Below are 9,908 nucleotides of genomic sequence, written 5' to 3'. Positions count from 1 at the left end.
AGGTTTTATCAGGGCCATTCACTTCATGTCCCTCTGGTTAGAGCCATCTCTCACTGAGGGGTTTTATCAGGGCCATTCACTTCATGTCCCTCTGGTTAGAGCCATCTCTCACTGAGGACTTTTATCAGGGCCATTCACTTCATGTCCCTCTGGTTAGAGCCATCTCTCACTGAGGGGTTTTATCAGGGCCATTCACTTCATGTCCCTCTGGTTAGAGCCATCTTTCACTGAGGGGTTTTATCAGGGCCATTCACTTCATGTCCCTCTGGTTAGAGCCATCTCTCACTGAGGGGTTTTATCAGGGCCATTCACTTCATGTCCCTCTGGTTAGAGCCATCTCTCACTGAGGGGTTTTATCAGGGCCATTCACTTCATGTCCCTCTGGTTAGAGCCATCTCTCACTGAGGGGTTTTATCAGGGCCATTCACTTCATGTCCCTCTGGTTAGAGCCATCTCTCACTGAGGGGTTTTATCAGGGCCATTCACTTCATGTCCCTCTGGTTAGAGCCATCTCTCACTGAGGGACTTTATCAGGGCCATTCACTTCATGTCCCTCTGGTTAGAGCCATCTCTCACTGAGGGGCTTTATCAGGGCCATTCACTTCATGTCCCTCTGGTTAGAGCACCATAATAGAGACACCTGGAAAGAAGACAGTGACAGATATGGGGTGGCAGGTAGCCTAGTGGTTAGAGCGTTGAATAGTAACCGGAAGGTTGCTAGATTGAATCCCTGAGCTGAGGTACAAAGCAGTTAACCCACTGTTCCTAGGCCATCATTGTAAATAAGAATTTGTTCTTAACTGACTTGCCTAGTTAAAAAATAAAAAATAAATATATATAGTAACAGGAGAACTAACCCTAAATGGCCCTAGGAATTAACCCTAGGAACTAACCCTTCGCTTGTAGGAATGATAAAACCCCTCAGTGAGAGATGGCTCTAACCAGAGGGACATGAAGTGAATGGCCCTGATAAAGTCCCTCAGTGAGAGATGGCTCTAACCAGAGGGACATGAAGTGAATGGCCCTGATAAAGTCCCTCAGTGAGAGAGTAGATGTCTCATTTTCTAAACCAGCGCTGTAAGAGACACTAAATAACACTGGAATGGTCCTGTGTGTTTTCAGTGACTGGACAGTGGGACAGAGAGCAGAGCTGCATGATTCATGTGGGCTGAGCAGGGACTTCCTGTGTGTGTGTCTGTGTGTGTGCGTGTTCGTGCGTATTTGTGTATTATTGTCTGTGCACTTGCGCTTGTGTGCGTGTGTCTGCCCGTATATGTGTGTGTGTGTTTCAACATAATTATCTTCTCTGTGTATAAATGATGCAACGCTAAACTCCCACACCAGGGATGGTAGATAGAGGGAGTCGGCATGCACTACTGCACCATATTCCACAGGGGCCTAGCTCTATGTAACGTCACTCTCCAATCCATATCAATACTGCCAGATGTGCTGTCACCTCTTTTGGCCTTAAGAAAAATAACTCCTCCTCTAAACTCTAAGTCAGTGTTTCCCAACCCTGGTCCTCCAGTACTCCCAACAGTACACCAACCCTGGTCCTCCAGTACCCCAACCCTGGTCCTCCAGTACCCCAACCCTGGTCCTCCAGTACCCCAACAGTACACCAACCCTGGTCCTCCAGTACCCCCAACAGTACACCAACCCTGGTCCTCCAGTACCTCTTCCAGTTCGTCCCAGGGTCTTACAGGGGAACAAAGTAAAATCTATGGAATAAATAACTTACTTAAGGCTATTGAGTTTGAACATCATTAGAGCAACATCATCATCTGATTATGAAATGCATCCACGGGGGCTATTGATTTGCAGTCTACTGTACCAAACCTGCTCATTGGATCATTTCCAGCATTGGAGATCATTACCATTTCGGGCCAGATCGATTATGGGTAAAGTTCTGAAATKAGATATTATAGCTTCTGGCTATGTCATAATGGAAGCTACCAAACGTTGCAGTCATTCTAAGCTTTGTACCTATATTTTTTTCCAGTTCGATTGTGATAGTTCATATCAGCTCCTCTTGAGATTAAAAAACGTTATCAACATACTGATATTGTTCCACTTTTTACCTATATGATTACGGCAACTGATTCCTCTCAAAAGATCACCGTGTATAGTTTTGGCAGTCGATAAGTACTGGCTTGAAATGGACGACTAACTTGTGTTGTGGTCCAATTCTCTAACTTGGCCTCATCTCCTTTTACCTCGTCCTGTATCCCCATACCCACTGATAGAKGAGATGAATGGATGGGTCTCTACTGTATTACTTCAACATATTTATCTACTGCAGATGAGTGGGAATAGATGAACAAGTGATGAGGAAAGGAAGCCGTTGAAGAGAATTGGGCCTCAGCTCCCAGTGTCACTCTGGCCATCTGTCTCTTTCCCACTGATGCCATGTAGTGTGGAATCCAGACGGCTTTGTTGATTGGATACTTGGCACGGCTCTGGCTCCTCCCATGAGGATTCTGGGAGTCGGAGTTTGGGGGAAGTTTTCTAGCATAATAAATATGTCTGCCATTGTGTGCCATTGGGGAAATCTGATAGCCGTCTAAGGCTGAAACGGTTCTGTCTGCCGGGTTCTAAACCAGTCTCTCTTGACGCTAACAAACGATGTTGTTGTTATAGTGTAGCTCTCAGACCAAGACATTCTTACTGTTCTCACAGATTATKTTTGTTTTTGGCTAGTTATTATGTTATTGCCCTCAAAGCTTGTCAGTCCAAATTTAATGGATATTGAGTAGACACTGCAACTAAACTGAAAGTGTATCGTTTTTTTGTTGATTTTTTTACTCCAAAACATTTATTTTTTTACTCCATTTTTTTACTCCAGTCCCAGTCCTCCAAATAAGCAATAAGCCTCGAGGGGGTGTGGTATATGGCTAATATACCACAGCTAAGGGCTGTTAGCCGTCGTWTWTTGGCCATATATCACAAACCCCGAAGGTGCCTTATTGCTGTTATAAACTGGTTACCAACAATTAGAGCAGTAAAAATAAATGTTTTGTCATACCTGTGGTATACAGTCTGATTTACCACAGCTTTCAGCCAATCAGCATTCAAGGATGGAACCACCCAGTTTATAATATGTGTTTATTGGGTAGGATAGATAGAGGGGGAAAAAAGTAGAGTTGCTAAAATAGCAGTGGGCAGGATGAATGTGTTCCGGAGGCAGCGGCTAAGACCACGCTGATGTATCGTTTAATGTGTCTTGTCTACTACAGACGCTCCAGCCTCCAACCAATCCTTCTACCATAACAATTGACTGGATAATTCTGATGCAATTGCCCACACAGTTAAGGAAACGATCGGGCTATGAGGCTGAGGGTGTCCTAAAATAGCCAGCAGCCAACCACCTTGCATCCCACTGCTGGCTTGCCTCTGAAGCTGTGTTGGGTTGGGTTGGTCTTGGTCRGTCCCTGAATGGGAGACYAGATGCTGCTGGAATGTGTGTTGGAGGGCCAGTAGGGAGCACTCTTCTCTCTGGTCTTAGGAGATCTCAATGCCCCAGGGCAGGGAAAGGGATATTGCCCTTTGTAGGGTGCCGTCTTTCGGATGGAATGTGAAAACAGGTGTCCTTACTCACTGAGATCATAAAGATCCCATGGCACTTATTCTAATAGTAGTTGTGTTAACCTGGTGTCCTGGCTAAATTCCCAATCTGGCCCTTAAACCATCATGGCCACCATCATCCCCAGCTTCATCTCCAGCTTCCAATTGGCTCATTAATCTTCTCTCTTCCCCCCTTTACTCTTCCCCGGGTAGTTGCTGTAAAAAAACTTCTCAGTCCTCTTACCTGGTAAAATAAGGGTAAATATATCAAATGGGCAATGTAGGCCAGATGGTCTACAAAAGGTCTCCAGTTAGATGTTATTGACAAATACAACGTGCTAACTGGAGACCTTTCCTATCACGTCTTACTAGTTAGGTGTTATTGACAAATACAACGTGCTAACTGGAACCTTTCCTATCACGTCTTACTAGTTAGGTGTTATTGACAAATACAACATGCTAACTGGAGACCTTTCCTATCACGTCTTACTAGTTAGATGTTATTGACAAATACAACGTGCTAACTGGAGACCTTTCCTATCACGTCTTACTAGTTAGATGTTATTGACAAATACAACGTCTAACTGGAGACCTTTCCTATCACGTCTTACTAGTTAGGTGTTATTGACAAATACAACATGCTAACTGGAGACCTTTCCTATCACGTTTTACTAGTTAGCACGTTGTATTGTCAATAACACCTAACTAGTAAGACGTGATAGGAAAGGTCTCCAGTTAGCACGTTGTATTTGTCAATAACATCTAACTAGTAAGACGTGATAGGAAAGGTCTCCAGTTAGCACGTTGTATTTGTCAATAACACCTAACTAGTAAGACGTGATATGATAGGAAATTAACAAGGATAAGAGTCAAGTATGTAATAGTGATCCAAGTAAGGAAAATGGCGCCGACAGATAGGGCAGCCGTGCTTCTAGCTCCTGAGCAACTTTGCAGTATTTTGTTTTTTTATGTGTTATTTTCTAACATTATTAGCCCAGAATTAGTTTTGTGTATTGTGTGCAATGTTGGAAATTGTTAGATATTACTGCACTGTTGGAGCTAGAAACACAAGCATTTCGCTACACCCGCAATAACATCAGCTGAACCGTGTATGTGACCAATAAAATGTATTTAAGTCCTGTATTTTCTTTAATGCTTTTGAGCTCTTTAGAGTACATACTGTACTGTACTGTATGCAGGCACAAACTGAACTCTTTAGAGTACATACATACTGTACGCTGCAAGACTGAGCTCTTTAGAGTACATACTGTACTGTACGCTGCAAGACTGAGCTCTTTAGAATACATACTGTACTGTACGCTGCAAGACTGAGCTCTTTAGAGTACATACTGTACTGTACGCTGCAAGACTGAGCTCTTGAGTACATACTGTACTGTACGCTGCAAATTGTATACCTCATGCATTTCTGAACACCTACTTCACATACTTTCCCCAATGTAGGTCCTCCATCACTAAAACATCTCCCATGGTCTAAGAGTTGGCGTATTGTTTATTAGTCCTCCCTCACTGTGTGTGTGTGACGCTAGCCACAGCATTACCTTACAGCCAAAGACCAGAGACTGTGACACCGTGCCTAGGGTACACACAAGATACCACAGGATACGTTTCTGGATGCAACGGCGTCAACCATAGCCACAGTCAACTATAGCCACAGTCAACTATAGCCACAGTCAACTATAGCCACCAGTAGTCATAGCCACAGTCAACTATAGCCACAGTCAACTATAGCCACAGTCAACTATAGCCACCAGTAGTCATAGCCACAGTCAACACTATGGGTGACTGTGCTATGGCTACGTGCTGTGGCTATGACTACTGGTGGCTATGGGTTGACTGTGGGCTATGGCTACTCGGTGGCTATGGGTGACTGTGGCCTATGACTACTGTGGCTGATGGGTGGACGTGACTACTGGTGGCGTATTGGGTGAGCTGCTATGCTACCGTGGACTGGCTATGACTATGGTGACTGTGACTATGGCTACCAGTGGACTGTGGCTATGGCTACTGTGACTGTGACTATGCTACTGGTGCTATGGGTGACTGTGGCTATGACTACTGGGTGGCTATGGGGTGACTGTGGCTATGTACTGTGCTGTGTCTATGACTACTGGTGGTTATGGGTGACTGTGACTATGGCACGGTGCGATGGGTGACTGTGGCTATGGCTACTGGTGACTGTGGCTATGACTCACTGGTGGCTATGGTGACTGTGCTATGACTACTTGTTGGCTATGGGTGACTGTGGCTATGACTACTGGTGGCTGATGTTGACTGTGGGCTATGACTACTGGTGGCTATGGGTGACTGTGACTATGGCTACCGCTGTGGCTATGGGTGACTGTGGCTATCTGGCTACTGGTCTGTAGCTATGACTACTGGTGGCTATGGGTGACTGTGGCTGTGACTGGTTGGCTATGACTACTGGTGGCTTATGGGTGACTGTGGCTATGACTACTGGTGGCTATAGTTGACTGTGGCTATGACTACTGTGTGCTATGGTGACTGTGGCTATGACTACTGGTGGCTATTAGTTGACTGTGGCTATGACTACTGGTGGGCTATGGGGGCACTGCTGGCTATGACTACTGGTGGCTATAGTTGGACTTTGGGCTATGACTACTGGTGGCTATACTTGACTGTGGCTATGACTACTGGGTGCGCTATAGTTGACTGTGGCTATGACTACTGGTGGCTATAGTTGGACTGTGGCTATGACTACTGTGGCTTATGGTTGACTGTGGCTATGACTACTGGTGGCTATAGTGACTGTGGCTGATGACTACGGTGGCTATAGTTGACTGTGGCTATGACTACTGGTGGCTATAGTTGACTGTGGCTATGACTACTGTGGCTATAGTTGACTTGTGGTATGACACTGGTGGCTATAGTTGACTGTGGGCTATGACTACTGTGGCTATAGTTGACTGTGCTATGACTACTGGTGCTATAGTTGACTGTGGCATGACTACTGGTGGCTATGTTGACTGTGGCTATACTACTAGGCTATAGTGACTGTGGCCTATGACTACTGGTGGCTATAGTTGACTGTGGCTATGACTACTGGTGGCTATAGTGTGACTGTGGCTATGACTACTGGTGGCTATAGTTGACTGTGGCTATGACTACTGGTGGCTATAGTTGACTGTGGCTATGACTACTGGTGGCTATAGTTGACTGTGGCTATGACTACCGTGGCTATAGTTGACTGTGGCTATGACTACGGTGGCTATAGTGTTGACTGTGGCTATGACTACCGGTGCTATAGTTGACTGTGCCTATGACTACTGGTGGCTATAGTTGACTGTGGCTATAGTTGACTGTGGCTATAGTTGACGTGGCTATGACTACTGGTGGCTATAGTTGACTGTGGCTATGCTAACTGGTGGCTATAGTTGACTGTGGCTATTAGTTGACTGTGGCTATAGTTGACTGTGGCTATGACTACTGGTGGCTATAGTTGACTGTGGCTATAGTTGACTGTGGCTATGACTACTGGTGGCTATATTTGACTGTGGCTATGACTACTGGTGGCTATAGTTGACTGTGGCTATAGTTGACTGTGGCTATGACTACTGTGCTATAGTTGAACTGTGGCTATAGTTGACTGTGCCTATAGTTGACTGTGGCTATGGTTGACTGTGGCTATGGACTACTGGTGGGCTATAGTTGACTGTGGCTTAAGTTGACTGTGGCTATAGTTGACTGTGGCTATGACTACTGGTGGCTATAGTTGACTGTGGCTATAGTTGACTGTGCTATAGTTGACTGTGGCTATGGTTGACGCCGTTGCATCCAGAACGTATCCTGTGGTATCTTGTGTGTACCCTAGGCACGGTTCACAGGTCTCTGTCTTTGGCTGTAAGGTAAATGCTGTGGCTAGCGTCACACACACACAGTGAGGGGGACTAAATAAACAATACGCCAACTCTTAGACCATGGGAGATGTTGTAGTGATGGAGGACCTACATTGGGGAAAGTATGTGAAGTAGTGTCAGAAATGCATGAGGTATACAATTTGCAGCCGTACAGGTACAAGTATTACTCCAAGAAGCTCAGTCTTGCAGCGACAGTTACAGTATGTACTCTTAAAGAGCTCAGTCTTGCAGCGTTACAGTACGTATGTATTCTAAGAGCTCAGTTCTGTGCCAGCGTACAGACAGTTCTATCTAAGGGTCAGTCTTGGCAGCGTCAGTATGTTACTTCTAAAAGAGCTAGCTTTGCAGCGTACAGTATGGTAGTAGTATGTAGTAGTAGCTAGTAAGACGTGATAGAAGGTCTCCATTTAGGCATGCTTGTATTTGTCAAATACACCTAACTGGAGACCTTTTGTAGACCATCTGGCCTACATTGCCCATTTGATATATTTACCCTTATTTTACCAGGTAGAGGACTGAGAAGTTTTTAAGATCATCTGACGAAGTAATGCTCTAGTCGTCTTCAGCGTACAGAGTTGTACTCTAAAGAGCTCAGTCATTGCACGTACAGTACAGTATGTACTCTAAAGAAGCCTCAGTCTTGCAGAGTCGCTCAGTATGTCTAAGACCGTCTTCAATACAGTAGTACATCAGTCTTGCAGCGTTACAGAGTATGTATGTACTCTAAAGAGCCTCAGTTTTGCTGCCATACAGATAACAGTATACTCTAAGAGGCTCAAAAGCATTAAAGAAAATACAGGGATTCTTCAAATACATTTATTGGTCACATACACGTAGTTCAGCTGAGTGTTATTGGTACGGGTGTTAGCGAAATGCTTGTGTCTTCTAGCTCCAACAGGATCATATATCTAACAATTTCCACAACATTGCACACAATACACAAAACTAATTTGGGTCTAATAATGTTAGAAATAACACATTAAAAAACAAAATACTGCCAAAGTATGCTCAGGAGCTAGAAGGCACGGGCCTGCCCTATCTGGCGGGCCTATTTTCGTCTACTTGGCCGTCACTATTACATACTTGACCTCTTATTCCTTGTTCATTTCTCCTATTCTATCACGTCTACTATTAGGTGTTATTGACAATACAACGGGTGCTAACTGGAGACTTTCCTTATCACGTCTTACTAGTAGCACGTCTGTATTTGTCAATAACCACCTACGAGTAAGGACGTGATAGGAAAAGGTGCTCCACGGCAGCATGTTGTATTTGTCTATAACACCTTAACTAGTAGACGTGATAGCGAAAGGTTCTCCAGTTAGCTGTTGTATTTGTCAATAACACCTAATAGTAAGACGTGATGGAAAGGTCTCCAGTTAAGCATGTTGTTTGTCAATAACACCTAACTGGAGACCCTTTTGTAGACCATCTGGCCTACATTTGCCCATTTATATATTTACCCTTTATTTTACCAGGTAAGAGGACTGAGTAGAAGTTTTTTTTACAGCAACTATCCGGGGAAGAGTTAAAGGGGAAGAGAGGGGATTAATGACCAATTGGAAGCTGGAATGAAGTGGGGATGATGGTGGCCATGATGGTTAAGGGCCAGATGGGAATTTAGCCAGGACACCAGGGTTAACACAACTACTATTAGAATTAAGTGCCATGGATCTTTAGTGAATCTCAGAGAGTAAGGACACCTGTTTCACATTCCATTTTCCGAAAGACGGCACCCTACAAAGGCAATATAACCTTTCCCTGCCCTGGGGGCATTGAGATCTCCTAAGACCATAGAGAAGGGAAGTGCTCCCTACTGGCCCTCCAACACACATTCCAGCAGCATTCTGGTCCCCATTCAGGGACTGACCAAGACCAACCCAACCCAACACAGCTTCAGGAGGGCAAGCCACAGTGGGATGCAAGGTGGTTGGCTGGCTGGCTATTTAGGACACCCTCAGCCTCATAGCCCGATCGTTTCCTTAACTGTGTGGGCAATTGCCATCAGGAATTATCCAGTCAATTGTGTTATGGTAGAAGATTGGTTGGAGGCGGAGCGTCTGTAGTAGACAAGACACATTAAACGATACATCAGCGTGGGTCCTTAGCCGCTGCCTCCGAACACATTCATCCTGCCCACTGCTATTTTAGCAACTCTACTTTTCCCCTCCTATCTATCCTTACCCAATAAACACATATTATAAAACTGGGTGGTTCCATCCTGATGCTGATTGGCTGAAAGCTGTGGTAAATCAGACTGATATACCACAGGTATGGACAAACATTTTATTTTTACTGCTCTAATTGTTGGTATACAGTTTATAACAGCAATAAGGCACCTTCGGGGTTTGTTGATATATGGCCAAAAAACGACGGCTAACAGCCTTAGCTGTGATATTAGCCATATACCACACCCCTCGGAGGCTTATTGCTTATTATCTCTCTCCC

This window comes from Salvelinus sp. IW2-2015, unplaced genomic scaffold (genome assembly GCF_002910315.2).
Source record: "Salvelinus sp. IW2-2015 unplaced genomic scaffold, ASM291031v2 Un_scaffold2974, whole genome shotgun sequence".
In the NCBI taxonomy this organism is placed as follows: domain Eukaryota; kingdom Metazoa; phylum Chordata; class Actinopteri; order Salmoniformes; family Salmonidae; genus Salvelinus; species Salvelinus sp. IW2-2015.
This window is presented reverse-complemented; position numbering follows the sequence as displayed.